The sequence below is a fragment of the Triticum urartu genome, unplaced genomic scaffold (genome assembly GCF_003073215.2).
Source record: "Triticum urartu cultivar G1812 unplaced genomic scaffold, Tu2.1 TuUngrouped_contig_5532, whole genome shotgun sequence".
Classification (NCBI taxonomy): Eukaryota; Viridiplantae; Streptophyta; class Magnoliopsida; order Poales; family Poaceae; genus Triticum; species Triticum urartu.
Window position 1 is genome coordinate 1 of NW_024116215.1, and position 10357 is coordinate 10357.

The 10357-nt window shown below is 46.4% G+C and overlaps 1 pseudogene; it reads left to right on the top strand.

Annotated features, from left to right (window-relative positions):
* The first annotated feature begins 13 nt into the window (after positions 1-13).
* LOC125529340 lies at positions 14-5253 on the top strand (annotated as a pseudogene).
* The last annotated feature ends 5104 nt before the right edge of the window (positions 5254-10357 follow it).

A 10357-nucleotide genomic window follows, 5' to 3' on the forward strand; every position in this document is an offset into this window, starting at 1 on the left:
GGTGGCCTTGGCGGGTGGAGGCGGCTACGGCGACCAATCGACATAGGGGAGATGTGGGTTCCGGAGAGAATCTCACCACGAGCGCGACGGCGAGGTCGGGGCGGCCGGAGGTGGACCGGAGTGGTAGCAATCGACGGCGAGATGGCGGCGACCGACGAAGAAGACCGACGATGGTGCCGCGTACACTGGTTGTTCCACTCGATCCAGATACGTAGTCGAAGGAGATGGTATCGGGGAGGCTACTGGACGTCTTCGCGTGACTAGGGGTGGCCGCGAACCGTGGCATCGAATGACGCATGTGGTCACCACATCGAGCGACCGAGCTCGATGTCGAGCAGACGGGAAGGGGGTGATGAGAAAAAGAGGGGGAATCGGTCGAGGCGGACCTAGGGTTACCAGGGGACATGTTTATAGTGTTGGAGAGGCAACGTGGAGGTGATCCACGGCGAGGGGGCTCAGATGAGCGCCACGGTTCTCCTCTGCCTCCTGTAGCGGGAGGTGGAGGAAAGGCCATGGCTTGGTGGGCTGGGCTGCACTGTGGCAACTAGGGCCTAGTGCAACAGTATTAGTATTTCTTCTTTCCTTTTGTTTCTAGTTTTTCATTTTAGCTCCGGTTTGTAAATTGCTTGACCACCAAATGACTTCTGTAAATTATGCAACCTGTCACATAATCATCATTGCATTATATAGCACTACCACAAAAAGTTTAAGGTCTTTTGAAATGGTTTAAATATTTTTAGAAATCGAAAAGGCCAAGTAATGTGTTGTTGGTCCACTGTTTTAATTTATAGGGGAATTTTTGGATTTTCGAAAGTGTTGGTTTTATTTTTATAACAGCTTTGGTAATTTTTGCAATATTACAAACATTTTATTTTTACTTCCAAAAGAAATAATTTATTTGACTTGCAATTTCAATTTGAATTTGACTTTGAATTCATTAAGTGATAACTTGACTTAGTAAAGCTTGATGACATGGCATCATTAGTGTCGGTTACCGTAGCATGACTATCAGGGTGTTACACCACCCACTTGCCCTGTGAGCCGGATTCGGACATGGCTGGAGAGGTTGGTGGCGGTGGGAAAGATTGAAGTTTGGGCGCTGGAGCTTGAGGATGGGAAACCGGAGAAGGAAGAAGGTGTGGGGTGAAAAGTGGGATCTTTATCCACTTATATAGGTAGTGAATATCAAGTGTCCCCCCTTAAGCCTTGAAACTCGCCTGGTCCCAAGGGGTCGTGCGAATGGCACGGTTGGATTACTCAAACCCGTATTGATGAAGATCCTGCAATAAGTGGACACGATCTCTGCTTGGACAAGACGTGTCATTAGAGGTCGCGCCTCGAAACATGAAGTGGGAGGCTAAAAATGGTTCGAAAGGATAAAGAGGCCAGACGCGGAGTTTCGCCGAAAAAAGTTGTTAGTTGACAAACCTTATTTTGATTAAGTATTTTGCCTTCGTGGTTGAGGGTTGTGACTATTATACAGAGCCGGATACCGCTCTTTTATTCAAAAAATTGCTTTGAAGTACTCGGAGGAGGAACCCGCCTTGCAATGCCGAAGACAATCTGCGCGCGGAACACAACGTCATTGAAGACTGGTTCAGGGGCTACTGAGGGAGTCCTGGATTAAGGGGTCCTCGGGTGTTTGGGCTGTCTGATATGGGCCGGACTGATGGGCTATGAAGATACAAGGTAGAAGGCCTTCCCCCGTGTCCGGATGGGACTCTCCTTTGCGTGGATGGCAAGATTGGCTTCCGGATGTGTAGTCTCCTTCTTCTGTAAACCGACACTGTACAACCCTAGCCCCCCCAATGTCTATGTAAACCAGAGGGTTTAGTCCGTAGAGGCAATCAGAACTCATATAGGCTAGACATCTAGGGTTTAGCCATTACGATCTCGAGGTAGATCAACTATTGTAACCCCCACACTCATCAAATACAATCAAGCAGGATGTGGGGTTTTACCTCCATTAAGAGGGCCCGGACCTGGGTAAACATCATGTCCCCTTTGTCTCCTGTTACCTTTGATCCTCAGACGCACAGTTCGGGACCCCCTACCCGAGATCGGCCGGTTTTGACACCGACAGTGATCGCCACCTCCTCGCATCGCAAACTCCACGAGATACATGTGTCGAGCACATGCTCAAGTCTGTCCATACGGAATTGCCCACCGTCGCGTCACGTGAGATCGCGCGTCTCAAGGTTGGCATCATAACCATTCATTTATGTCCATGCCTCGAAATAGCACCCTTGCAACCTATATGAGCCTAATGCTATATTACAGGATGTAATGGACCAACGGGCTGCTGAAGAGGAGCAAAGGCGGCAGGGGGAGGAGCAAAGGCGGCAGGTTGAGCAGGAGAGCAGAGAGAAGGAACGAGCAGAACTGAACGAAAGGTTCAAGCTGCTCGAGAGTCAACTACAGGTAGAACATTCTCTAAACTAGAGGTAGAACATTCATTATACAGCGACGAACAATGCTCACGTGACTCTACTTTTATAGGCTCTTATGCAATCTCAAGGCGGTGGAAATGATGCCCCTCCTCCCCCTCCTCCTCCGAAACCTTAGCCCGATGGAAATGATGCCCCTCCTCCTCCTCAAGATGTTGTATGAACATGTGAACCATATGTATGAATTTGCGAACTTGTGTGCGATGTGTACTAGTATGAAACATTGGCCTATGTGAACTACTTTAAATTATGCCTATTTGTGTGATGTGTGGCTCGATAAAATTCTAGGAGCTCCCACATTCCTTTGTTATGATAACATTTTCTGCACTGCATTTGTATACAGAAATTGTACTGTAGTTGTTTTCAGTTGCAGGGATCAGATAAGAAAGAGCTTCACAACAGAAGCAATGGGACACATTTCGGAGAGCTACACTCGGAAAAAGAGAGATTGTCGAGCACAGCTCTCGGAAAAGGGGTCATCTGAGCACTCAAACTACCATTGTGCCATTCTTTTCCGAGGACACTCTCGAAAAAGGGATCAGCTGAGTACTTTACTAGTACAGTTGTGCCACACTTTTCCGAGGGTTGTGACGCTCGATAAAAGTTGAACTACCATGTGAGACACACGGGCCCATTGGTCAGTTTCGAAGGGTTTAGTCAATAGTCGTATATCGAGCATTGCCAAGGCTGGCTCTCGGCAAAGACATCGTCATATTATTCTTTTTAAATATTTAGCAAAAAATTAAAAGGTTTACTGATAAATATGACCAGTGGGACCACATGTCAGGTAGGAATGTTTCTGTGACGTGTTTTTACCGAGTGTCGATATTCGGCTCTCGGTATATGTAACAGAAAGTGACGGCGCCGTCAGTTGCGAACGGGCATGCCACGTGGCTTCTCTTTGCCGTGTGGTGCTTGTTCGCCGTGAGCCCATGTCGGAAACGTCAGCTAGTTGCCATGAAGCCAGGTTTGTCGAGTGTTGCTCTCGGTGTCGTTTACTTTGCTGAGTGTTCGTGGTTTGGCTCTTGGCGAAGAGCCTAGCACCCGGCGTATACGAAAATTCCAGTAGTGTTAACATTGGTCGGTCAGTCTAAAGTACATAATTATGTCTACTCAAGAAAAATCCTTCATGAACCGGACAATTACTCATTGTTGCCATGATTGTCTAAATCTTTACATGCAAAAAAAAAAAGAGTTAGCCAAACCCGAACTGATTACTAGCGGATTGTAACGTATTAGGATAAGATTTGATAACAACCGGCCCTTCGGCCAAGCCAACCCCCCGCCCGCAGCCCTTTATAAGGCCGTCGCCTCTCGACTCAACTCGCAGTCCACCCAACAGCGATTCTTCCTTACGGTTCGCTTTCTCGTTTGTAAGTTCCAATCCAATGGCTCGTCGTCTCGTTCGGCGAGATGTTGATCGACTTTGTGCCAAACGTGGCCGGCGTCTCGCTCGCCGAGTCTGGGGGCTTCGTCAAGGCGCCCGGAGGCGCGCCCGCCAACGTCGCTTGCGCCATCTCCAAGCTCGGGGGCTTCTCCGCCTTCGTTGGCAAGGTACGCATTGATCAATCGTTGTCATGATAACATATGATGACTCTCATGTCTTTGCGTTTGTTTGCCATCCGGGCGCGCGTTAGATCCAGTGATTGATAGCAATCGCGCTCTTTGGCTCTTCGACTATTATTATTACTTGCACCTCAGGTCATTGATCACTCCAAATCTAGCACTAATCCAATCTGACACAAGAAGTAGCCGTTTTACAATATCTTTTCAAAGATGGATTATTTTCGCAATCAATGATACAAAAATAAAAGAAAAAAATCCTCATGAATCTTCATGTGAAATCCAACCGTGTAACCGTGTAGAAGTTACATATAACGTAGTTATTTCGCATATGAAATTGTAATCGGATGATGATGTTTATTTTTATTTCAGTTTGGCGACGACGAGTTCGGCCACATGCTGGTGGACATCCTGAAGCAGAACGGCGTGAATGCGGAGGGCTGCCCTTTCGACCAGCACGCACGCACCGCCCTGGCCTTCGTCACCCTCAAGTCCAACGGAGAGCGTGAGTTCATGTTCTACCGCAACCCGTCGGCCGACATGCTCCTCACCGAAGCCGAGCTCAACTTGGACCTCATCCGCCGAGCTCGCATCTTCCACTACGGCTCCATCTCGCTCATCACCGAGCCCTGCCGCTCCGCCCATGTCGCCGCCATGCGTGCCGCCAAGTCGGCCGGCATTCTATGCTCGTACGACCCCAACGTGCGCCTCCCGCTCTGGCCCTCCGACCAGGCTGCCCGCGATGGCATCATGAGCATCTGGAAGGAGGCCGACTTCATCAAGGTGAGCGACGAGGAGGTGGCCTTCCTCACCCAGGGTGACGCCCACGACGAGAAGAACGTCCTCTCCCTCTGGTTCGAGGGCCTAAAGCTGCTTGTCGTCACCGACGGTGAGAAGGGGTGCAGGTACTTCACCAAGGACTTCAAGGGCTCCCTGCCAGGGTACTCTGTTGACACCGTCGACACCACCGGCGCCGGCGATGCCTTTGTTGGATCCCTCCTGATCAACGTCGCAAAGGACGACTCCATCTTCTAAGTAAGCAGAAACTACGTAATTATTAATCAGCTGATTGATGAATTCAATTCCATTATGACTTGTGATTGTTCAGAATGAGGCCAAGCTGAGGGAGGTGCTCCAGTTCTCCAACGCTTGCGGGGCCATCTGCACCACCAAGAAGGGAGCCATCCCGGCGCTGCCCACCACTGCCACCGCCCTCGAGCTCATCAGCAAGGGCACCAACTAGCTCGTCTCGGTGTCGCGCCGTCCGGGTTGAATCTTAGGGGAGTTTAGCTCCGTTTTTATATTATTAGGGATGAGTTAAGTTTAGTTCGTGTGTCAGTCTTATCTTAATAAAACGCAAGCATCTGTGATGATTTTGGTTGCTTCTATTTGGTGGCAATCTTGTGTAATTAAGGAGGCTACTGATTGTTGTACCCTTCACCCAAAACTTTAGGCAAAACCGAAATATTATCAGAACCTTGAATGAACGGACGTACGTGTGTTCGGAAAAAGAAAAATACCGTGCTGCTGGCTTGAGTTTATATGTGATTTTCTCTTTTGATGATGCGCAATTTTATATACTTATCATAAAATCTCGTTCTACTTGCTTGAGTTGTTTTCTATTCAGATGCAACGTTAACTTATCTCTCGCTCTAAGTTTTCATCATCAGTATATTGCTCTTGGCGGCCGCATCAGGCTTACCGTCGAGCATCAGGCTTGCCCTACGACCACAACAACTTTGTTTCCTCCGTTTTGATCCTAATCATACGGTGTAACGGCAAGTTAACTTGCTATACAAAATGTACAAATCCCATCTGAGCATTCTACAAGATCCAACCAAATCACGGGCACGTGCCTTGGCACCAAAGAAATGATATTTCATAGTTTGTTTGTTGAGATCTCTTCTTACCTTTTTTTTTCTTTCTCTTTTGCATTCGCGTGCAATGTACATTAGACTGCCATCAATTAATTTTTATCCTTTTGGGCATACTTCTGATCTCCTCTTAATACTAAATCTTTGCTGATTCGCAATTTCTCTTGGTGGCCGCATCAATATACGTGCTTTTCTTGTCTAATGCGCAATGTTACTTATCTCTTGCTCTAAGTTTTCACTATCACTAATGATTTTATTTCTCTTGGTGGCCGCATCAGGCGTTGTAAACTACTCCCTCCGTTCCTAAATATTTGTCTTTTTAGACATTTCAAATGACTACTACATACGGATGTATGTAGACATATTTTAGAGTGTAGATTCACTCATTTTGCTCCGTATGTAGTCACTTGTTGAAATGCCTAGAAAGACAAGTATTTAGGAACGGAGGGAGTACATAATTGACTACTGATTGTTGTAGCCTTCACCCAAAAATTTATCAAAGCCTTGAATGAATGGACGTGTGTTCGAAAAAAGAAAATGCCGTGCTGCTGGCTTGAGTTTATATGTGGTTTTCTCTTCTGATGATGCTCAATTTTATATACCCAGCATAAAATCTCGTTCTGCTGGCTTGAGTGGTTTTCTATTCTGATGCAACGATTTCTTGCTCTAAGTTTTCATCATTAGTAATGAATTTATTCCTCTTGGCAGTCGCATGATGCTTGTTTAATTTCATAATTCACTTTATTTTTAACTCTCTTTCTTCTAACTCCAAAGAAAAAACTATTTTTTTTTCTGAAAAACAAAATTCAAAAAAGACATTTACCCAAATTAAGGTCCAGTCCATTTTTTTGCCAAAAGTTTAATTCCATGATTGTAACATACGGTAACTTGCCATACAAGATACAAGATGTACAAATCCCATCTTATCATTCTACAAGATCCAACCAAATCACGGGCACACTTGCACCGTTTGTTAGTTGGAGATCTCTTCTTACCTTTTCTTTTCTTTCTCCTTTGCATCCACTAGTAGCCTTTTCTTTTTGCGAGAAAACTTTCAATCTATTCATCTTCAATCATGGCAATATAACGAATGCCAGAAATAATAAAAATTACATTCAGGCCCGTAGACCACCTAGCGACGACTACAAGCACTGAAGCGAGCCGAAGGTGCGCCGCCGTCATCGCCCCTCCCTCGTCAGAGCCAGGCAAAACTTGTTGTAGTAGACAGTCGGAAAGTCGTCGTGCTAAGACCCCATAGGACCAGCGCAGCAGAACAGCAACCGCCGCCGATGAAGAGTAGGTTAGATCGGAAGGATCCAACCTGAAAAAACACAAACATAGACGAACTACGACAAGATCCGAGCAAATCCATCAAGGATAGATCTGCCGGAGACACACCTCCACACGCCCACCGACGATGCTAGACACACCACCAGAACGGGGGCTAGGCGGGGAAGACCTTATTCCATCTTCAGGGAGCCGCCATCGTCTTGTCTTCTTGAATAGGACACAAAGCCTAACAAAACTTGAAACATCTAAAAATGGAGCCCTCCCACCGGCAAGGGCCGGGATCCACCGCCCCGCCATGGGCCTAAGGCCAGCTGATAACCATTCACGTGCAATGCACATTAGACTGCCATCAATTATTTTTTATCCTTTTGGGCATACTTCTCATCTCATTTTAATACTAAATATTTTTTCTTTCTAATTTCTATGCATGCTATGCAGCTAGATTCGGCAGTTTTTTAGGCTAAAAGTCAATTGACATGTCAATACGTGGGAGACGCAAGTAGGGGTGGAAAGTGGTAGCGGATAATCCGAAATATCCAATATTCGTATCCGAGAAAATGCCTATTCGTATCCGAAACATCCGCATCCGAACCAAAATGGAAATAGAAATTATCCGTATCCGAATTTATTAAAAAAATAAAAAATAAAATATGGTAGGACATTTTGACACAAATATGGATATAGAAGTGGATATATCCGTATCCGGATAAGATTATGGGAGGTATTTTTCAAAAGGGTGTGTCTAGGGCACATCTAGATGTGTTTTAGTTATTGCACATCTAAGTGAGTGAATCAAGCATAAAGAGGAGAAGAGGAAAAATAAAAGAAAAATATCCACACGAATCTCAACATAAGATCAATGATATAAGAGTTAGATATGCAATACTTATGGCACATCTAGATGTGCTTTAGTAAAACTGTTTTCAAAATTCTAGGCCCAATATTCCAATTACCCAACATAAAAGCCAAATAAGTGGTCAAATTTTACTCTTTGTATGATTAAACTTAAAAATTATTATGCATTATAATAGTATTTATTCATAAACCTATTTATCATTGACTTATTGCGTGTGACAAGTTGATTATTTCATATCACATAGCTATTGACTAATCTACTTAAGCAATATGTCGATATTATTCGTATCTGTTCCGAATCAAGAAAACATCCGATACGTATCCATATTCGAATAACATCCGAGCCGCATCTGTATCCGATAACATCCGTATTCGAATTCGTATTCGTTTTGAAAATATGAAAATGAAAATGATAAGAGCACTATCCGATCCGTTTCCACCCCTAGACGCAAGGCGCCTGCTGACCCCTCCATCTCACCCCGTGGGCACCTAGGAAAAGAAACAGTGGCGATGTGCCTACGTGCGAGAGGTAGAACTCAGGCCGCGGTGGCGGTGTGACCGTGAGACATAAAATCACACGGCCTCTGCAGTGATAAGCACACCAACAAAATGGGGATAGGGCCAGGAAGACATTATTCCTATCTAGGAAAGTGTTGCCGGCATGTTGTCCCAAGTCAGACATGAAGAATCTCTAAAATTGAACTGTGAAAATTTTTCCATGTTGAACTCATCGTCGTCCAAGGCCTTGCGCCGACGCCATCTTCTCCGATGGCCCAGCCAAGCCCAACCTTCATAGAAGCACACTGCACTAGATTCTTCTGGCCACTGCCCGCTTCAGCAAACGCACCGCTGAGCACCGCCTTACAAAGATCTTCAACCAAGCCCTCATCTCCTTCTCCAACCGCAGTAGCTCTCCAAGACCTCCAACACTCCCCGAACAAGCCGCCCTTGAACCGAACCTCCACGCTGCCAGCGCCGTGCGGGCTTTGCCGATGACGCACCCTAGCGGCGGCGAGAGGGGAAGATGGCGGGGGGCGGCTAGAGTTTTCACAATCGCTTAAATGATATATTGCATTAGGTGCAGCATCCAAATTGTTGTGTTCTTCAAACTAAATGAGCAAATGAATACAAATTAGTTGACTACTCTTTTGCATGGTAATACGTGTCTCATTCATATCATGAAAAATAAAATACAAGTCACCTAAAAACCGACATAACAAAACTAAAAAGATAGCAGAACATCGCTGAACTTAACACCAACTCCCGTCACCTGCCTCCGGCACCACCGCAACAACCACCAAAGGAAAAAATGACGGGTCACCTCCTCACCCGAGCTTGACGTGGCTCCATCGCTGATAAGCAGCTTTGTGGACCTCCAAGGTGGCTCACCAAAAGTAAAGTCATTATCGTTGAACGAATCAGACCGGGGCAACACCCCGGACACGCCGTCGAACTCCAGATCTGGCACCCCACACCACAACTAAGACGTCGAAGGAGGAAACCATACCTGCCATCATCAACCACGAATCCAGCACACGTTCGTCTTTTAGATATCATCGATTCAGACCACAATCTGCATCCGCTTCTGGACTACCTCCCAAGCTCCACACCGGCGTTGGAGCAAATGTCGTCACAACAACGGAGCCCGGGGATGATACCGTCGCCACACTTTCCTTACTTGAACAGACTGATTTTCAAATCCATCCCTAACCATAGAACCGATTTCCTCGTTGGAGACAGATCTGAACCTTCTTTATTCAGCATCGCCGTCGCCGCCTCCAAATTGAAGACAATGAATGGCCGAAAACCCAAAGCTATTAGAACCAAACCTAAAGCTACACGATCCACACACGTAGATCCGGCGACTCCCTTCACCACCGACGACCGAAGTCGCCGGCAGAGGGGAGCCGCCGAAGGAACGAGGCGGAGGGACTCTCCTGGCTGCGGCTAGGGGGTCTAGTCGCGAGCCCGAGAGGAAAAGAACATTAGTTGACTACTTTGTCGTCCTTTTTTCTCAACTTTTTTTTTTGAGGCAACCCTCCATATTCCATCCATTTTGCTTTGAGAATGAAATCACACGTATTAATTTTTTTATATTTTGCATACGTGGGCTTTGAATTCGGGACTCGGCAAAGCTGATAGGTGGGCGCTGGGCTAGTAGGCCGCTGCACCCGTGCACTTTTTGCTCTTCAAAATAAGGTCCGAACCCTGCAGTTTCGCTCAAACAACGGCGGCTGTCGGAGCCAAGCGATAGAAGAGAGGCGCCGCGGCGACTTCAGAACAGCTCCAACGCGTCGATCCGTTTTGTCCCCACGCGTCCATTTAGGT